This window comes from Phalacrocorax aristotelis, chromosome 2, assembly GCF_949628215.1.
Source record: "Phalacrocorax aristotelis chromosome 2, bGulAri2.1, whole genome shotgun sequence".
Taxonomy (NCBI): Eukaryota; Metazoa; Chordata; class Aves; order Suliformes; family Phalacrocoracidae; genus Phalacrocorax; species Phalacrocorax aristotelis.
In genome coordinates, this window is record NC_134277.1 from 54,575,978 (window position 1) to 54,597,952 (window position 21,975).

The following is a 21,975-nucleotide window of genomic DNA, read 5'->3' on the forward strand; positions in this document are numbered from 1 at the left end:
TTCTGTACTTCCCCACGGATGCATGTTGATCTAGGCTGCATGCTATTGCAGAGCCCTCGGCCTACCAGCCGCGGATTACACCTTTCAGTTCTTTTACATTTATGAATGTGTATCTACCTATATGCCTACTAAACTGTAACATTTATTCAGACTAATATGCAACTACTACAGAAGCCAGCTATTTTGCTAGTTACGGTGTTTACCCCAGTCAGGTTTTTTACTATCTAATAAGTATCTGATGAGAGGGAAGGGGAAAGTCAGAAAATAGATGAGTTAAGCTTTATATTAGAAATGTTTTTTGTAAGATTTAAGAGAACACAGTTTTGGAATAAGGACTTACACGCTGCTTGCAGTGGTCTGTTGGGCCAATGTTTTGCAAGAAACGGAGATGTTTAACTTTCAAATGCTGTTTATGTAAATTGGCTTACCTATGTGTTATCTCCTTCAACTGTGTGTAACAAAGAAATAAATTTGCATATGTAGACATGTGCATAAGCTTACAAAGTTGTAGGTGCCCAGCTGGGGATGATGCTTGTGTTTGGTGACCATAGAAATACACAGAGGCAGCAATGGGGAGAGAACCTTTAAAGATAGTCTAGCGTTGCTCTCACTCTAAAGGTGAATGATCAAATTTCTGTATCATTCCTGACAAATGCTTGTCTAATTTATTCTTTAAAATTTTCCGTAATTGTTGCTACTGCTGCAAAGATTGCTACATACCCTTACGTTTTTCAGGTTGTAATTTAAGCCTCACTATTCCATGTCCTATGTGCAGTGGATGTACACAAAAGTTTTTCTTTATAGCTACCTTTTAGAAGTTTAAACATTGAAATTTCTCTTCAGTATTGCCCTCTCCAGGTTAAGCAGCTGTATTTCAATTTATACTTTGAAATCAGACTTCTGTACATCACTGAGCACCCTCTTGGACTCCTGTAGCCTCTCACCAGTTATAGTACACCCTTCTTGAAATGCAGTACATCATCTGGAGGGTTCAGCAGCTAATCTGTGCAAATATAATGCTGCAAAAATAAAGCATGGATGTACTATCTGAAGGGTGACATGTGGCAAGGAATCACTGGGCCCTTTAATTAGTGAGAAACTGTATGTGAAAACTAGGTGACAGGAGCAGGGCATGAGGCTGGCAAACTGGTCTTCAAGCTTGCAGTGCAGCTCCGTGGGCTTTGGATGACTAAAGAAAAGCATGAGGCACAGGAGAGAACTGCTGTTTCCCCAGACTTTGAGCTGTAATACCTGATTTTTGTTTCAGGGTATGTTCTGAAGTTGCCGATGGCACTGCCTTAGCCCTTTGGCTAAAAAGAGTAGGAGATAATTTGTGGTTTATCAGTATGAGCAGCAGTCAAACAGCATTCTTCTCAAATCAATAGGGAGTTTGCACCAGTTTGTCTGGGTTCCCTAATACCAATGGTCTTTCTCACATTTATTGATCCTCTTGTATTTTCCTCCTTGTTCAGGGTCAGCTGATGGCTGAACTGTCATGTCTTTGCAAACTGCTTGTAACGATGGAAGAGAGATTTGTTGGCTTCCTCGCATGATAAGTGGATGTTGAAGAAATTCTATGCTGCTTATCTCGAAGTCAGAGCTATGAATTAGATAGGAATGTGTTACTGCTAAAATAAAATAAAATAGAACTGGGCCCCCTGAGACAGAAATGTGTCGTTGAAATCATGTAGTACGATGAATTGAGACATAGCGACCGCTTTATCGGCTAACAAAAAGATCCTATGCTAAAATAATGGTTGTTCCAGGTAATTCTCGTAAGTCTCTCAAAGCAATGGATCTACTTTGCAAATGAGAAAATGTTTCACTATTTAGGTCTACAATAAAGGGTGGTTTTCTTCCCCATTTCAAAACTGGCACGGAGAGCCTATGTAGTTTGAAGTGTCAATGCAATATTCTAGATTATGTTCCGGTTCACAGAGGAAGAGACTACTGTGGTTATGATACCAAAATATTTCTCTTCCACGTCTCTAAGCTACACTAATTATTTCATGCTTAGAAGCTTAAAAGATCCTGACAAGTTAATTTCAACCTCTTAATAAAGGCCACTTGGCTAACATGATAGTATTCCATCTATGTGGTCTAGATTAACTCATATCTTAGTGACAACTATTGAGCTGCGAGTTTTATTTTCACGTGTCTTGGATATCAGAAATTATAGGACTAAGTAAATTGTCAGAGGTTTGAATTTACAAGTCTGCTGAAGCTTTTAAGTGCCTGATGAATGTTTAAGAGCAGAAGAAACCTTACTGAATTCAAGTGGGACCATGGTTTTGTGAAACAGCACATCTGGTTTTAGTACACTCAATGCTAGTTTAGAAATGCTGTAACTATGTGATGCAAAGCAGTGAAATCGTGTGATATTGCTCTTCTAATTTGTTTTGTGAATAAATTTCAAATGAGCAATTTGTCCTAGCAGATTCTGCAATGGATCATGTTCTGCTTCCTCCCCCATAAAAAAAAACTGTCATAAATATCAGATTGTAAGTTCTGGCTCAATCAAAGAAATTTGCTTACACCTCATCAAGAGGAAATTTCAACTTCTAGGCGATCCAGTAGTGCAGAGATCTAATAATAATGAAAATCAAACTACAGCTTCTACACCATGTTGGACTACAACCAGAATGTACAGTACCTTACAGGTGCATGTTTAGCTGTCACCAACTGTTTTTGCCATATTGAAAGTAATTTTTTTTCATCTTATGTTCAGTTTCAAAGTTATTGTGAGTGCTAAGCTGTGCGTATGCCATAATGCAGTATGTTTAGTAAGTTGAAATGAATGTTTCCTATCAACAGAAGAACCAAATGACATCTGGCATGGCATTATAATTTACCCCAGAACCATGGCAGGAGAACTTTGCAGGAAGTACCTGTAAGAGAAAACCACGATACTGCCAAATCACCTGTTTTCTTATCAAGTGAAGGTGTGAATTTTTGGTAAGATGTAGCTAAATAAAACACATAAGGAAGAAAGAATCTGTTATTGAACACAAAGGAACTAATACTAAACTGAAGTAAAGTTTTCCCGTAAAAATTCGCTGTGCTTATTCTTGAAGTTCCAGACCCCAGATAAAAAGGGAGGGTATTTGTCATATTAAGTCAACCGGCATTTTCTAAGGTGTGTACTGAAAGAGCATGTATTTTTTTGATCCAGAGTTAAATTAGCAGCTTATACAAAGAGCAGGGGCAGCTTTAAAAGTGAAATCCTTCACTATTTCCTGCTGAAGTCATCAGTACTGTTAAGCCTTATAAATAGTTAAAATTTACAGCAAGTTTAAAGCTAATCGTTTCCTCTTGCAAAGATTTAACTGTACCTTTGGGAAAAGTGGCTTCCCTTTGAGATTAGAAGGGAATTACTCCTACGGAGAAGAATAGCTGTATGCAATATAAACTTCTCTGCCTTATATGCTAGCTGTAGGACCCATGCTAACCTACAGCAAAGCAAACAAATTCAGTGAGTTTTCTCTACAGACCAAAATGACGTGAAAAAGTAATTTTATGAGAATGACATTTCTCAGCTACTCATAATAATGTTTTCTGCCTCATGTTAAATGTTTAGCTGAAAGCAAGCTATTGTTCCCTGACAACCTCTGGTTGTCCTCTGCACTTTGAGTGGGATCAAGGGCAAAAACTGTCTGGTCTGGAACCTTGGTCAGAGCTGTGAACGTGAAGCTCTTAGGGAGCTTAATCTATGTTTCTGCTTACAAAGAAGGCACAATGCTCTACTTGCTACTGATTTTTATGATGTTTCTTTTCCCCATCTTTCTACTTTTTTGACATGCTGGAGTCTCCCAGAGGATGGGATGGTGTCGCGAGCACTCAGGCACAGCATATCCACTTTAGTTCAAATAATTGGCATGTGTTCCTTAGGCTGCTGCCTATAAAAAGCATTTCACTATGGCAATAGTCCCAAGTGACAAAGTGGATGGATCTGTTGGTTTAATTAAACCTCTCTTGCATTGCTGCTTTCCCCACCCCATCCCCCATCAAGCTTGTATCAAAAATCAAGTACCAAGGCAGGCTTGAAATGGAAATGTCAGTGGGTTTTAAGGCAAGGGGAACTGTTATTTAGACTGTGCTCCAGCATGCCGTGAAAGAGGTTTGTACCGAACAATTGCCAAGTCAAACTAAATCAAACTTAGTGTGAGTGTTGTTTATTATGGCAATGATTAGGAATGAACCAAAAGTACGTCATGGCTGTTCAAGTGTAAAGAAGTAGCTGGACTTCTGTGGTCTGCTCATACTGGATGCACGTTATTCGATGTATATGTATAGCTAATATTCACGCAGTTAAGTAGTGAATTATTCTAGCTTGTGTGTACAGAATTTCAAATTGCTCCATTCTGGGTACTGTAAATATTTAGAGAAATTAGTGCTGATGAAATCCTGAACTTGCAGAAGAGGCCACCACCTGGAAATATTTATTTTCTTCAAAGGAAAGACATCCTCTAATACTACAAGCGCTGTTTAATCAGAATGTTACATTATGGCATTTTCTTTTAATATCACAGCATAAGATTGGATGATATTTCAGTTTTTCACAGATATTTCACAGTTCACAAAGAATGGGAAGCTCAGAAAGACAGAAGTACGAAAGCTTTATTTTATAGTACAAACATCTATAAGAAAGCAGTAGGAAAACATCCAATGGCAAAACTATCTTTGCTCCTCTTTGGTTATTTATCCCTTTTCTGTCACTTCTCTGATATCTTCCAAGCATGTTACCTGTCTGCTGTGTGTTTGTTTGTGTGTTGTCTGTCTAAAATTGCATGCGTGGAACACAGAGTTGTTTTGTCTTATTTGAGGCTCATGTAGCTAAATGTATGAAGGAATATCTCGGGTCTAAGAGCTGCAATATAGACGGTTTACTTTATTAGCAAAGATTTATCATTTAACCTACGCAGCGGTGTTCTAAGGGATTATGAGTCTCTGGTCTCATGAGTGAGACATGCAACTAGATAATAGCTCAGGAAATTATGGTTCATTCTTAACATTGGAGGTCACCGGAGCTTCTGAATTTAATACAACTGTGGAAAAATACAGTAATAGCACACATATGGATGAGATGTTGCAGGACAGCAAATAGGCTACCTTATCAGCAACAAAGAGAATACATAAATCATAGGTAAAACCTGCTGTTTTAGAAGCTAAGAGTCGGGCTGAAGTATCAGAAGATGCCTTTTTAAAAATCCTGTTAGTTACCTGACCCCACTTGTCTGCATAAGTTGCTAAAGACTTTTTAAGTACCCCAGAACTGCCTCAGCTTATTTTACATGTCTAAATGTTACTCCTGCTGAGAAAGCAGGAAGTCAGTCCTACTGCCTTCTCGTGGCATTGCAGTGAAGGTACCTAGGCATAAGGGGAATGAGGAATGGTCATCTAGAGAGGGGAACAGGGGCTTGGAATGTGGCCTGTGTGCTCCTGGAAGAGGACTCCTTAAACTATCCAGACCTAAAAAATTCTTGAGCTTAACTGGGGTTTACCACTTCTAATGAATTCCAACTTTGGAATGGAATTAGCTTTTCACTCTGAAACTTGTTTTACAGTAGATGAGGGAAGGCCCACAGCTAGCTAAAAATCAGGTATTTTAAAAAACCCACTTCAACAGCAATACATGTTCTAAATAAATATATTTAAACAGCTTGGTCCGTGAGAGTATAAGTGTTTGTCCTCTTCCAAATCATTCAGACCTGACACAGGAATCCTCTAAAATGCTGGCTAAAGGCTAGAGCTTAGGATTTAAATAGTTTTCAGTGTAAATGAAATTAAAAGTTAATCCTTGTAAACAGGTTCCGTTTGCTGAAAAACTTAGAATAGTTCATTGCGTAACTCGTGAGTGTGACAAGGCAGCTAGCTGTAAGGTGGGGGTGCTACAAAGATGTGCGGTACGGGGAAAGGGTGCAGTCGAGGGGATTTGCTTCTGGTCAATAGCGTAGTTGTAGATTTGCTGCTGATCCTCAAGGCTGGTAACGGAGAGGGGGAAAAAAAATTAGCTTGAGGGTGGAAGATGTGGTTTGTGTTCTTTAGGAGAGAGGAAAGCAGCAGGTGGAACAAGAATGTGAAGTCCCTATCCAGCCTGGGTTGTGGACCTGGCTTTGCTGCTTGAAAGCCTGTTTAGTCAAACGCAGCCCCTATACTATATATACTGTATATGGTGTAGTACTTCTCCTGATAGCTTTAATTAAAATGGTTGGGCTGCTGGTGGAGCAGAATGAGTGCACTTTCTTCTCCCACGCCCCCCGCGCCCCCCCAATTAGTGTTTCTCCCCCATACTTGTTCTTCGGTTGCTGTCTCTGTATCAGGGTCAGGCTTTGGTGTCACGTATCTGCTGGTCCTGCTCCGTCAGCCTCCACCATGGATTAAATGTCATAGCTCCTGACAGAAAGCTTGTCACCTGGCCGTGGGGAAGGGCATCCTTTCTTGCATCCTGAGTTTGCAGCTGGGATCTCCTCCTCTGCTGGCAAATGTTTGTGCTCACAGCCAGGGCCCAACCTTGGCAGCTGATGAGAGGGAGGTAGGTATCCCTAGTGTTAACTCTTCCGGGAACTCATGTGGCCTCATTTCCTGCCAGTTTGGGACTTGAATTTAGAGGCTGATGCCTGAAAAGAAATGAGTTAACGCTGCAGTCTTTCCCAGAGCGGGGAGGAGTTTTTGTCACTTATTCCTACAACTCTTTTCACAGAACTTGCATTAGCTTTGCATCTTTGAACACTCTACTCTTTTAGATTCAGGCAAAGCTGATACAAAGTTAAACAATTTTGAGCAAGTCAGTGACCCTTTAAGCCTCATTTTCCTTTCCCCTGAAATATAGCAACAGAATATCATTTCAGGCAGAGCTGGAAACAGAACTCAGGTCTTGTCTTGTGGCAGACCCCAATTTCATCCACTTTGCATTTCAGAAACATGATTGACTCTCGGTCCTTAACTCTATAACAGCTGCTCCTGCCACTACATTGGCATCGTGACTGCAAGGCAGCTTTTAGCTGGTGATTCACCAGAACCAAGTATTTGTCATGTACGCCCTTAAAATGCAAGATGGCCAATCTCAGGAACAAAATGCACGTTATTCTTCAGGCTGCGTGTGCAGGGCCTGTGTGGCAGGTGTCCATAGCTGTCTGAAGGGACTGTATGGAAATCCTGTGTTTAGAGCTTGCTGGTGATGCTGTGAGAAGAAACCCACATGCATAGGATCATGCAGTTGGATCGGATTATGATGCCTCTGTGCAATTTGGCTTCATTTTGGGCTAGCTAGTTTAATTCCTGCATTTCTTCAAATTTTGTGCCTGTATTTCATAATTCTGCAATGTCATGTGTCATTAATACTTTTACTCCTTCAACTTAAAGTATTAATCTTTTTTAAAATGAATATTTAAATAAAATGAACTTTCCCTTCCCACACACTGAAACTGAGGAGAGCGAGGAGACAGGGTTGTTCTAGGAAATAGGCTAATGCTTTTTATTTCCAGTCCCATCTCCTCATACTTATGGAAAATTCTTCCTGATCGAGCGACATCCCCAGAGAGCAAGATGTGTTCTCCACCTGACATTTGTGCTGCTTTGTGCTGAAGCTGTCTGCCCCGCGAGGAGAATCAAGAAGAAAATACAGGCAGACACACGGAGGCAAAAAAGAATTAAACAATTGCAGAGAGTTAAAATGAACAGGCTGCAAGTGCCATTGCTTTCTTGCTTGCCGATGCAGTAGTGGCACTGTTTTCATCCAGAAAAGGAAGACCGCCCTAGGTTTTTTGTGTTTTCCTTTCAAGCAGCAAAGGAAATTCCCATTCACAGTTTATTACGTCAGCGTTGAGTTGCTTTGGGATCCCACTGCAAAAGCGTAACAGGAGGAGAGCGAAGCAGCCGGCGGCAGTCTGCTCTGAGGAACAGAACTGCTTGGGAGAGGGGCGGATTCTCTGCGGGCACGACAGAAGTGGGATAACAGGCTGCCGTTATTTGACTTCTGTTCTTGGTCGAGAAGCAGCCGGTTGTTACTTTTGTGTTGCTAATTGGTATCGCTGCAGGGTTGTGTGAAGAAAGAGACAATATGCTCAAGAAAGCGTGTCTATATTCTGCTGTTGCTTTAAACCTCTAAGGAGATGCATATCACAGTCCCATATTGCAAGGGTACCGAAGTGCCTTTGCAACTTGCAGTGCTTTGGTTGAAGTTTTATGGTATCATCTGTTTTACAGATACAAAATGAAAGCCAGCTTTGGAGATCTCCAGCAGCAGCGAGCTGTGTTCGGCTTGTACAGGACCTGTGCTAGTGATGCCGTTAGAGTTGGTGACTGTATCCGTTGTAAACTCTTCGGTTATAAGCTATCGATGTGGTATGGTCAGTGATGCTGTAATGGTTAATGTCGTGGAATGGTTGAGGTTGGAAGGTGCCTCTGGAGACTGCCTGGTCCAAGTGCCCTGCTAAAGGCAGGGTCAGCCAGAGCAGGGCAAGCCCACCGCCCACTGCTGAGCTCGCCCTTCCCTCCCTCTGTGCCACGGCTGCCCATCTGCTGGCCCCGGCAGCCAATACCAATGACAAATAAGGGCACCAAGAAGCAGTAAAAAGTGTTAAATTTAATCCTGCTGCCTTACGAAGGGGCAAGGAGCAGCGTGAACGTATCGTTTCAAAGCACCGGGTGTGCAGCCGGTGCCGGGGCGCCCTGAGCCCCCCGCCGCTGCCCCCAGCACCCCCTGAGGGTTAGTTCTTCTCCTCCTGCCTCGCCACACTTTTTGCAAAACCCGCTTTTGCAAAGGGCGTGGGGGTGTGTGTGTGGGGGGTGTGTGGAAAGCACCGTCCCGGCGAGGCGGGGGCTTCTCTCCCGGGCGGGGAGGTGGGGCCGGGGAACGGCGGCGCTCCGGCCGGGGCGGGGGCCGCTGCCCGCCCAGAGGCGGTGCGGGGCGCGGCGGGCGGCCATGGGTTCCGTCACCTCGGCCCTGGGCCGGCCGTGGGGCCGCCCGGTGCGGGTGGGCGCCGAACCGCCCCCCGCCGCCGCCCGTGCCCCCACGCCGCCCGCCGCCCCGGCGCCGCTGTCCGCGGTGCTGCAGCTCCGCCGGGAGGAAGAGGAGGAGGAGGAGGGCGGTCCGGCGGAGCCCCCGGCGCCCCGCCGCAGCCCCGGCGCCCGTGAGTGTCTGCGGAGCGGGGGGAGGCGGAACGGAGCCGCCCCGGGGCTCCCCGCGGCCGCCGCCGCCTCCCGGGCGCGGGGTTCGGCGGGCGGGGGGCGCAGCCCCCAGGGGAAGCGCTCCCCGGGACGTGCAGGGGAAAGGGGCACCCCCGGGCATCTCCCTCCTTTGCAGAGAGGGGCGGCGGCGGCCTGCGTGGAAGCAGCCCGTGCGGCGTCCGCTCGAGCGGTGTGGGGCAGGGAGGGGGCCGGATTAGTTGCGGGGAAGCAGACGGCGGGAAACTGTGTTAAAGCCTTCCAGTTTGCTTACGCAGTCGGCCGGGTGTAGCTTCAGGATGAGGAACGAGCTTGCTAAGTGTTAGGAGCTTCTTCCTGGGATGCCGGCTCTTTGAAGTTGCTCCCTCTATGTCAAAACTTCCTCGGCTGAGATTCCCGGCCTTACTGTGTGTGCCCACGCAAAACCTTTCCCATCACCGCCCTTCTGTTTCAAAACAGCATGCCATACTTCTCGGATGATTTAAAATGATCAGTGTGTTTTATTCAGTCAGGAGTAATAAAAGCATGTCTGGATCCTGCATTGGTTAAAAAAAATCTTCCATCAATGTTGCAAAGGAAGGCAGGTGTGCGATCTCATATGAAGACAAACTTACATACTCAGGGAAGTAAATAGCCTGCTCTTTATGCTGCCTAACATCGGCTTTCCCTTGTTCATATGCCTCTGGTTACGTTAGGTGGTAGGTGAGTGTGATTTTTTTCGTGAGGCTTGGTTTACAGCTCTCTCATTGCGTCCACTCTTTAGACCATGCACATAATAATTTGAAATCAATGATGTAACAAAGCTTAAGGGTACTAATCTAACTAAATGCAAAGTGTGGCTCCTCACTTTTAAATGTGGGAACTCCCCTGAGAAGGCTTGACCATGGTGACCTTTTCATTTGTACCATCCCTCCTTTCTTCCGATTTTAATATCTCCTGTTTATGAGAATATATCAGTTAAGGCAACTGTTTTCATGTACCATCAATTTTTTACAAGTTACTGACTCATTGGTCTTTTCACTTCAGGTCCTGTAGTTATGCCTCCAGCACAATGCACTTGATATGTGATCAGCCCTATCATGCCAACATCACAAATTCCTCAAAAATTCAGAATAATACAGTCAGATCCTGAGGCATTGTCATCCCTTGGAACAGATGTGATGATAGTGGTTGATACCAATAATTTGCCATTAGGATTTGTCTAGTAACGCTTTCTAACTCTTCACTCTGCAAGCGGAAAGAGCACATACAGTGGAATATGCAATCTACTGGGTCTAAGTTTCTTCTTTACACCTGGTCAAGATGCTATTTACCTGGAATTTGAGTTGAAGGAATGAATTTGGTATTAAAATAGATTTTAGAGCACTCAGCACTATTTTTTTTCCCTTCTGAGTGGTTCATAGACTGTAGACTTCAAATACTTTAAAAATCTTGCTAAAGTGCATACCTAGTGTGGTAGTCGTTTCGGTTAAGGGTTATTACTGTGCTAAGCCTCGAGGCAATGGTCTGCCGCTGATACTTCCAAATTAATATTTAAGTTCACAGGGTGTTTGGTGTTGCTTAGCCACGCATTCTAGATCTAAATATTTATCAGGATTGTTATTCTCAGCAATGATATTGCCCTTTCTTCTGTTGCAGCCACTTGAAGTATTTTTTAATGTATTCTGGCTTATGTCAGGAACATATACAAATATTAGTTAAGCATCATCAAAGGTAATAGGAAATAGATTTTCTCACTTATGCTGTCACCCATATAGTTAAACTTAGGAATGATGCCTTACACTGGCTGTGAAACAAAACAGACAGGATAATGTGTGCTGAGATTGATTCAGTTTCACTGAAGGAGAGTACAGTCAGGAACTATTTGACTTGACTGGGTTTTGCTTGCGTCCAACTTAGAGGCTCAGTTTTAGCCTGGGCTTGAATCATCACTGTGGCAGTGGTGCAGTGCTCTTACGGGAGTTCCTGGAGACACCATTCCTCAGGGGACTTATCTGGTAGTTTCCTGAGCTCTGGGGACCACGAGCACAGGGGTACTGGGAAACAAGGTCCGCTATTTTGCTCGGTTCCCATCACATATCATAAAACCATAGAATCATAAAGCCATAGAATATGTCAAAGAAAGGGCCTGGCACAATTCATCCTGAATTACTACAAGTACCAGCACGTGGCCTTTCCACTTACGGACATTTTCATCCACTTAGAGGCAAAATATACTTCAGTCACCATTTGCAAAGCAGCTTCCAGCAGTTTTATTGATCGTAAGGCCTAGTCTTTAAGTCATAGTAGCGTAATGCAATCACATGCATATCATATGACTGCATGTGATTGCATTGTGATGCTATGATTGCAGGGAAGACTATCTGTTTAGAGTGTGGTACATGAATAAGACAAAAGGCATAAATTAATTAAACCTTAATTTATCTGTAATGATTTTTTCATCATAATGTCTCCGACAATAAAAAGGTTTATTCTGACAGAGTGCACTGATCTGTCTAAATCATGAGTTACCAGCCACTTCTGATCACATGAAATAAATTTAGGAAAACAGCCAGGCCCCTATTTATTATAGTGCTAAAAACCATATGAATTAACTCCTCCATTCTTTCTCTTTTCAAGCACAGGAGTTTTTTACTGAAAAACTGAGTCCTGTGTCATTATCAATGACTGCTTTGCCTCCAGCTTCACCCCGCTGATTTCACTGCTGTTTCTGTTAACTTGAACTCCAGTCACGGGTTTCTCTGATACTGTCAGAGCTCTTTCTGGGCCTTCAATCAAGGACCTGAAAAGTCCACCTGAGGCAAGAGTGCTCTTTTCCACGGCTAGCATGCAAACAAACACCCCTTGTTGTCTCCTAGCAACCCAACCATCCTTTATAGAGCCCTCAGATGTTAAATTGCTCTTTCATGTCCAATCACAAATGTTACACCTCCCACCTCCTCCGTAAGATGACGAGAAGCAGACACATTATCCGCAATGAGTATGAAGGGTGAGAGGACTCAGCGAGCTGCTTTGTTTCTCTGCCCAGGTGTCAAACAGTCCCAGTCCTTACAGTTGGAGAGCGCAGTAGTTAGCGAGGTTCTGGTTAGTCACCTTTTGTTTCATGCAGTGTGGGAGTGCATCAGTGACAGACCTCTCTGCTAGATTAATGAAAAAGGCTATGTAGAAATATTAGTATTCTTGGGACTATGTTCTCTGTGGTTAGTCTGTGGTTGAAATGTGATATATTTGTTCTTGTTACATTTCTGATTTTTTTTTAATCTCTAAATTATTTAATCTGTGAGACACATTATTAAGCTAGGGTTGTACATGCAGGCATTAGAACAGTGGGCATCTCTTCAAAGCCCTGAAGGCCTAAAGGGCAGTTATAGGGAGGTAGGAGATAGGTTTAATGTCATGTTTTCATCCATTGGACTCTGTGACACTATTTGTTAGCCACATAATTATCTCTACCAGCTCAAGGAGTGATTTACATCCATTAAGAAAACAGGAGGGGAAAGGAGAAAGAAGTTGAGGGTGGCAGGATGTTTTGACTTTTGGGGGACCTAGGCCACAAGTGTAAGCATAAAAACAATTTCCTAACATCAGCAAAAATACTTAGAGGTTTTAATTTGACATTTAGGGAAGCAGCATTCTTTGAGTTGAGAACTTTGAAGCTCTTCTTCTCTTAACAAACAATGTTTTGCCAGACACCTGCCATCCTTTACAGGCTATGTTCTTTCCCTGGACTTCTATTGGTTGTGTTCTATTTTTGTCCACTTCTCTACTGTCTCCATTCGTGATAATTTTCTAAGACATCCAGAACTGTATCTCATAATGCATGCAAATCTACAGAAAGTGTCTGGCTTCTGGCAATATGCACATACAAAACCAGTTAAAAAATACATCTATATTAATTACTTACTTATGGTGCCTCAGGGCTCTAGTGCTGGCTGTTTTTGGAAAAAGGAATTATTTAGGAGGCTAAATTTGTATTAAACAAGTGAGATAGATGTCTCTAAATTGGGCTCTTGGGGACTGTTTCAGGGTAAGAGCATGCAGTGCTGATAAAACTTGCTAATTACTGGCTAGCAATGTGATTACTGCTATGAAATATGAAAAATCAGAATCAAGTTCATCTTAACTAGCTGAAAATGAGTAAACCCAGTAAAACACTGATTTGATCTGAAGGTTTTTGCTAGATGCATGGCTGAGGTATTGCTGTGAAAAACTAAATGGCTGACATTACTTCAAGGTGGTGATATCTGGCTCTCAGAATAGTGGGGCATGTTGCCAAAATGCTAAAAAGGGATTTTCAGAAAACATACCATTTAGTCAATGGTTGGTGTGCCCACAGCCTCCTGGTCCAAAGCACAGACCTCTGATATTTCAGCTAATGGAATAATTAATGCAGCAGTACAAGACTTTATTACTCTTTTGAGCATATAAGGTGCATACTGCTAGTAGTTTGTAGGATTAATAATTTATGTATAACAACATATTTGACAAGCTTATAGAAGAGATAGCAGTGGTTAGCAGGAAGCTCGCATTTTATCTTGATGGTAGAAAAGGTTGTGGTTAGAATCATAGCTTGAGAAAGCATGTAGTGTAAAAGGCAGATTTTAAATGGGTTTAGTTTTGTGTTTAAAGATGAAACTCTTCTGGTTCTTCCCAGTGCCCCCTTTAAAAATCCCCTGATACTTATAATCCATGTGAATATAGTTATTTTCCTAGTAGTAAGGACTGGGAATGAAAAAGAAATATTGAACAACTTCCAGTGAAGAGGATGAAAGTCATAGTCCAGGCATCCCAGCCCCCAGAGGTGAGAGAGAAAATCTGGAGGAAGGAAGACTTCCTCATGGTTGATGAGCATTGTGTTAGAGATCATTTAGGTAAACTGGATCCTTGCAAATCCATGGGCCCTGATGGGATGCACCCACGAGTGCTGAGGGAGCTGGTGGATGCTGATGCTAAGTCAGTCTCCATCATCTTTGAAAGGTCGTGGAGGACAGAAGAGGTGCCCAAGGAATGGAGGGTAGCCAGTGTCACTCCAGTCTTCAAAAAGGGCAAGAAGGAGGACCCAGGGAACTACAGGCCAGTCAGCCTCACCTCCATCCCTGGAAAGGTGACAGAACAGCTCATTCTGGAGGTCATCTCCAGGCATGTAGAGGACAAGAAGGTTATCAGAAGCAGTCAACATGGATTCACCAAGGGGAGATCATGCTTGACCAACCTGATAGCCTTCTACGATGGCGTGACTGGCTGGGTCGAGGAAGGGAGAGCAGCGGATGTTGTTCACCTCAACTTCAGCAAGGCTTTTGACACTGTCTCCCTAAAACATCCTCATAGGTAAGCTTAGGAAGTGTGGGTTGGATGAGTGGACAGTGAGGTGGATGGAGAACTGGCTCAACAACAGAACTCAGAGGGTCATGATCAGTGGTGCAGAGTCTGGTTGGAGGCCTGTCACCAGTGGTGTTCCCCAGGGGTCTGTGCTGCGTCCAGTCCTGTTCAACATATTCATCCATGACCTGGACGAAGGGACAGAGTGTAACCTCAGCAAGTTTGCTGATGGTACCAAGCTGGGAGGAGTGGCTGATACAATAGAAGGCTGTGCTGCCATCCAGCAAGACCTGGACAGGCTGGAGAGCTGGGCCGAGGGGAACCTCATGAAATTCAACAAAAGCAAGTGCAAGGTCCTGCACCTGGGGAGGAACAATCCCATGCACCAGTACATGTTGGGGACTGACCTGCTGGAAAGCAGCTCCACTAAGAAGGAGTGCTGGTGGACAGCAAGGTGACCATGAGCCAGCACTGTGCCCTTGTGGCCAAGAAGGCCAATGATATCCTGGGGTGCATTAAAAGGAGTGTGGCCCGCAGATCAACAGAGGTTATCCTCCACTCTGCCCTAGGATGTGGAACTGCTTGAGCAAGCCCAACAGAGAGCTACCAAGACAACCAGGGGACTGGAGCACCTCCCTTATGAGGAAAGGCTGAGAGACATGGGTTTGTTTAGCCTGGAGAAGAGAAGACTGAGGGGGGGTTCTTATCAATACTTATAAATATCTAAAGGGTGGGTGTCACGACGATGGGACTAGGCTCTTTTCAATAGTGCCCAGTGACAGGACAAGGGGCAATGGGCACAAGCTGGAACACAGGAAGTTCCACCTGAATATGAGGAAAAACTTCTTTCCTGTGAGGGTGACAGAGCAGCGGAACAGGCTGCCCAGGGAGGTTGTGGACTCTCCTTCCCAGGAAAGAAAGGAGTCGCGCCTGGATGCGTTCCTGTGCCCCCTGCTCTAGGTGTCCCTGCTCAAGCAGGGGTGTTGGACAAGATGATCTCCAGAGGTCCCTTCCAACCCCTACCATTCTGTCATTCTGTGATTCTGTGTTCTCAGGTCAGAGCTGCTTCTCTTTGGACAAAAAAAAAATCGTTGTATAGGAAACTTCTCTCCCTTTCTGAAGACCTCTGGATTGGTCCTCATGCTCTGAGGACCATTGAGACAGCCCTTTCAATTTAGTAATCACAATGTGCAAACTACTCTAGGGCACAACTCCACACCATAGGCAGCCCAGATGCTGCAGCCAACAGCAATTGGACAAACATGGGTGCCGTTTTTTTTGGTATCCCAGGCATGGGGATTTTGCCTGTTCAGGTATTGTTCAGAATTACAGTGTAGCTGAGGTTGGAAGGGAACTCTGGAGGCCATCCTGTCCAATCCCCCTGCTCCAGCAGGGCCACCTAGACCCAGGATTTCCCAGGACCATGTCCAGACAGCTTTTGACTGTCTCCAAGGATGAAGACTCCACGATTCCCTGAGCAACCTGTACCAGTGCTTGGTCACCATCACAGTGAAAAAGTGCTTCCCAATGTTCAGAGGTTCCCTCCTGTGTTTCAGTGTGTGCACTTCACCTCTGGTCCTGTCACTGGGCACCACTGAAAAAAGCCTGGCTCTGTCGTCTTTGCACCCTCCCTTCAGGTATTTCTGCACATTGATGAGGTCACCCTGAGCCTTTTTTCTCCAGCCTGCACAGTCCCAGCTCTCTCAGCCTTGCCTTATATACGAGGTGCTCCAGTTCCTTAATCACCTTTGTGGCCCTTTGCTGGACTCTCTCTGTCCATGCCTCTGTTGTACTGGGGAGCCCAGAACTGGATCCAGCACCCCAGGTGTGTCCTCAGCAGTGCTGAATAGAGGGAAAGGGTCACCCCCCTCAAACTGCTGGCAACACTCCTCCTAATTCAGCCCTGGATGCTATTGCCCTTCTTTGCAGCAAGGGTACGCTGCTGGCTCATGTTCAAATTGGCGTCCCCCAGGTCCTTTCCTGCAAAGCCACTTTCCAGCTGGGCAGCCCCCAGGATATACTGGTGCATGGGCTTGTTCCTCCTCAGGTGCCATTATGGTCTATTAAATCACCTGTGCTTAGTGGAAATATAAACATTGCTCCAAGTGGATTAAGGAGATAGTGTTGGGTCACTAGGAACATTTTGTAAGATGAATGCAACCAGTCTTCTCATTGTAGTTTTCTAGGTAATGTTCAGTCTGAACTTTAAAGGTAACCTACATTTTCTGAGCACTCAAAACTGACAGTCAGATTTCCTCCAGTTACTCCTGAAAGCTCTGTGAAAAAATACTCGCTGCTAAAGCTTTTCTTGGACGCTGACCTGCTGTACTTTCTCTAGGAGTGCCACTTTGTGGGCTGATGGTGAAGTGAGAGGGAATTCAGGTTCTTCTGACAAGTTTACAGGATTTAGAAATGAGCTTGAGCTGTCCAGGTGAGCAAGGGCCTTGCCATTAGTAGGAGGGAGATTTCATGTTATACATTTCATTTTAGTTCAGTATCCAATGCCTGTTATATAAAGCAGGGTTGCCTTCCTCATAGTTAAATGGGAATATTTCTTCCATCTTTTAAAAGACTTTTTCCCTTTTGTGGGGAGCCTTCAGTGACAGGGCCTGGGGGCAGTAATATCCTTAATTACCCTGATCAGCTTCTCCTGGGATCTCTACCCACCCTGCCCACAGCCCAGGAGCTCCATTTAAGCTCTGCCTGGGCCTATGACTTTCTCCCCAAGCAGTACTGTTGGAGTGCTGGTCTTCATTGCTCCAGATCCCAGCATGTTGGCTGATTTTCTGGCTGTCTTGTCACTGTGGTGCCTAGCCATTGTGGGACTGTGTGACCTTGGCTGTTCTTACTGGGCATGATCTTGACTTTACGTCCTGGCTTGGTATTGGACTTGTGTTGTCATGGGCTTGTTTGATGATCTGGTGTTGTAGCCACTTCCAGGGCTGCCCCACTGTCTTCCTGGAGTGGTGAGATAAGTCCCACTGGCCTGGAGATCCCCATCCATTAAGGAGCTCTTGCTGTGCCTGGATCGGTAAGCAATCTTTGAGCCTGCTTCTAGATCTGGGGCAGCCCTGGTGTGTCATATGATGGCAGGCAGTTTTTGTTTTTATGGGATTTTTTTTCCTTTGGGGGGGTGTGTTTGTTTTTTTGAGGGGGAGGTTGTTTGTTTGCTTGTTGTTCTTTGTTGAAATCATGTTTTGAAAAAACAAGATCTCTGGTTTAGTATGAAACCTATTGAAAGTAGTGGCATCACCTTGCTTACATAGCTTGGAGCCTGGGGATAAATACTGTTTAAGGGAAGTCTGTGTTTGGAGTTTTGAGAAGCTTAAGCTGGCTCTGCTGCAGTGACAACTCCAGAACCAAGTGTGCTTGGCTAATTATCTTAGGCTGAACTGATTACACTGGGTACTGGGCTACCCATATGCAGCTGAACCCATTTGGATGCAGGCTGGCAGAGTCAGCACGGTGTGTGGTCTCACACCACATGCGCTGCCTGGCTTAGGCCACATGGTGTAGCTGTGCCCTTAGCGGGGATGACCAAATGTCCCCAGAGGAGAGTGTTCCCAAGGCCCAACAGCAGTTCAGGCTGTTATTTCTGCATTTTATGGTATCTTTTTCCTTGTCTCCAGTTCTTGAGATACAGTTCTCGGAAACTGCTTTCTGTGAGGGCAGGCTGGGGTGGACGGGAAGGTGCTCTCTGTCATAGCTGTATGCCAGGCCACATGACCTGGCACAGCAGGCTTATCAGCCTGTCATGCAGTCCTATGCTGAGACCTTGCTTTGGTCCCAGGTAGTGTTTTGAGGAACGAAATCCCTTTTCCTGTAGTCTATGTAACAGCACGTGTCCTGATTTTAAGCAATAACTAGATCTTGGAAGACTTTCCAAGGAGAGTAAAAGTAGTCATGCCTGTTTGATGGATGAGAAGAGCGAAGTATTGCACCTAGCTGAAAAGGAATGAAGTACTGTGCCTTGAGATCCAACTGCAGCTGGATAGGAGCAGATATGTGTGTCCTGGGACTCAGGTCTGAAGCAACTTGGCTAAAGTTTGTGGCAGATGGGCACAGAAATTGATTCTCTTTTGTCTTATTCAAGTGCTGCATATAGATGTTTATGGAATCTGGGATGTTATGGTAGATCTACATATAGATGGCTTGGTTCCCCTGGCCTGCACTGGAAATGCTCTTGAGGTTGTTGCTAAGCACTGAGCAGAAATAGATAGTGAGGGATGTCTATTGATTGCTCATAAGCAATAATTCCAATGCCTTATCTGTAAAATAAAATACACCATTTTTCTGGATGGTGAATACAAGCTTGCAGAAGTTGCCCAGACACTCCCAGTGACTATTGTCAGCATATTACAGTGTGGAATTAAGGCTGAGCAGTGAGAGTGGCGAGTCCTTTAATTGCATGTTTTGTGATTTGTTTGCTTCTGTCCTGACCGGTTGGACTTGATGATCCTAGAGGTCTCTTCCAACCTTAACAATTCAGTGATTCCGTGACATTTATATTTAGCTGTTCTGTGTGTTCTGGAAAGACACAAACACCACTAGGTTCACCCAGCTCTTCATTGGCAAAGTTTGGCTGCATCGAAGTCTATAATTAAATGTTTGAATTTATTTCTATAATTAAAAAAACCCCAGGAAAGGAATAAGAAAATTCCTGCCAATGAAATCGACAGTTGTATTTTTTTTTTCTTGTTGGTGAGCCAAAACAACAAACACAAGAGTATTTCACTCTAGTAAATGTGTGGATAGCACTTTGCTTGTTATCTGTGCAGCAGAGTTATGTTTTTGGCTTGTTGATATTCAGATGCTCAAGGTGCAAGGATCACAAAAAGACCTGGCTGGCTGGCTACATAGTGTATAGCTCTCCAAGTTTCAGCAGCTCCAAACCAATGTACATTGAGTTCCTGTGACAGCAAATTTAGCTTTATTCTGTCTGAGGTTCTGGAGAGCAGGCAGGTCTGTAGACTGTGTGTGTCTAATGTAAATATAAAAGTAATGCTTGCACTTCTGCATTTCTGTAAGCAAAAGTTGCAAAAGCAGGTGATGAGACCAGCTGCCATCAGCCAGCTCGGTACCAGCGTGGCTGTAACCATGTGGGCTTTCACTGTTGGGAGTAAGTGTTAGGGGGTGACAGGTTGGGGATTTTCTTTGTGTATTGGATTTATGTGTTTCTTTAAAGTTTTCAGGTGGAATTTGTAAAACTGCACGAGGAAGGTTATGGTGCAGACACATGAGTATGCCCATCTCGTACATTTCTGTTTCTTCCTCTAAATTATGGAGGTCCTTCTGGTCTGTTTGCCCTTGCCACTGCAGAGAGGAGCCTGCTTTTTTTGTAGCTGCTGTCAACACTTGTGACTCACATTTGCTTATCAAGGGTGTAATTACATGAAAGCCTGATACTGGGATTTTTACAACACAAGCATGACCAAAGATTGTTTTCAGCTATAATTAAGTGTTCATCTTATTGCAGTAGGCCTTGAAGGGAACTTAATAGTTCTTAGTAACTGTAAGTGTGCATTGTTGCAGCTGCAATGAAGAACTGCAGCTGTTACATCATTGCTAATGCAACATAAAGCTGAATCCTTCCTCGGTTTGCCTCCCTTCTAGGCTTTTCCTAATTTCTGGATACAACTGCATGCTTCAGCATGTGTGTTATCCTGTACCCTGCATATGATTATCCAGATCTTGGTTTCTGATGTCCCTTTTGGGCTGTACCAACTACCCAGAGGAGAAGCAAAGCTGCTGGAGATGGTTATTGTGTGTAGGCCAAGGGATCTGTCCCTTCTGAAGGCTTTTTTAATCCTGTGACCTTTACAGCCACAGTAGCATCAGTGTGCAGTATCTAATTCAGCATTGGGGTTTTCTCAATGCTGGGCTTTCTCATGCAAAGCCCCCAGGTACTCTCAGACTATACCTGTACTGCTGAATGAATGAGCTTGAATGATGCTCACCCATTCTTCTGAATTATTCCCTAGTGTGCTGCTGGTGTGTGACAGTGTCTGGATGTGGCTGGGTGGTGGCACACACAGGACTGTTCTCACCAGGTGGTAATGTGAGACTGGCCCAGGGTTTGGGTCACTTCACAGGTATCCTTCAGGGCCACTGGGTCCTACAGGAGATCAGACAGGCCAGCCTGTGCCGCTTGGCCTCAGGACCAGAAGCCAATCTGTGGCCCTGGTCTATTTTAGCCTTGTAGATGTAGCCTTTGTGCCATTGTGCCATCTGATATGCTATGGCTCTATGAAAGAGAAATTCCTTAATAGTAGTACTTTGCAGTATTACCCTGGAATGGAGATGAGAATCTGGCTCCTATTGCCTCTATGGGAGGGTGAAATTTACTTGCTTGCAGCCATAAGGCTCCTTTAATTCTGTATCCCTGCTTCAGGACCAGAGCATTGCATCAGCATTGAGCTGGCCCATGGAGAAGTTGAATTTTATTCTTAATGAGAGTAATTAAATGAAATTACACTCATTCTTCTTAAATGCTTCCTTATTCGTGTTCAGGATAAAACTCTGTAAGTTAGCAACCTGCTTTGGTGAAAGGAAATGAAATTTAAGACAGACTTCTGAAAATATAAGCATTGCTAGAGCAAGATGAGAAGTAAATCTGATGTATGGCACTACTTTGGTTTTCTATATTACTGCTAGTATGAGTTCTTTGATCTTGATTTGCAGGTACATAGTCTGTTATCACAACAGACTAAAATCCGGAGGGAACGGAAAACTGAATTTATAGTTGCACTGAAAACTTTTGATACTTATAACCAGCTTTCCAATAAAATATTTTTTCCCCACTTTCTCAGTATTTCTAAAAGATATACAGATAGAGGTCAACCAGCATCCACAGGCTTAACTTGGTCTCTCTGGAGAAAGTTTGTGTGTATCAAGAGGTAACTCATAAAAGTCCATTTCCATGCAAAACCAATTTCCCTGATAATCCCTGCCCCTTCCTCTTCTGAGACTGTTTTGTATGACATCTGCCTGTTGTGTCAGATTGTGGTAGTTTTATGATATCTGTGTTCAGTTACTTGCAGACCGTAACATTCAAACAAAACCAAAGTGTGTCAAACATCATTTACCAAATAACTTATTTTTTTCAGAAGGCACAAAAGGGCCCTGGAGCTTCAGTGCAGTCAGTAAGCGTGCTTTTATTTTGGTAGGGCTGAACACAACCTTGAAGGTGGTGGTTTTGTGCAGAGCAGGGATTCCTGAAGAAAAAGGAATTGATCTTATGGCTGCTTTTTTCTCTCCTATCCTGGTCCTATCCTGGCCCTTTTGGTTTTGACATATCCAAGGATATACAGCGTTCAAGTATTTGTCTTTCTATTGTAGTGTCTTGGTGGCTGCCGCCTCCTCTTCCATCTGGCGGGAACCTGCTATGTTGCTCTGAGGAGTCTGATGGGTTCAGCAGTCATGGTAGGAGGTATTACTGCCTGCAGCTGTTGTCTCCCTTCGGCTGGAGGTTTTCATCACAGCAACAGCAGC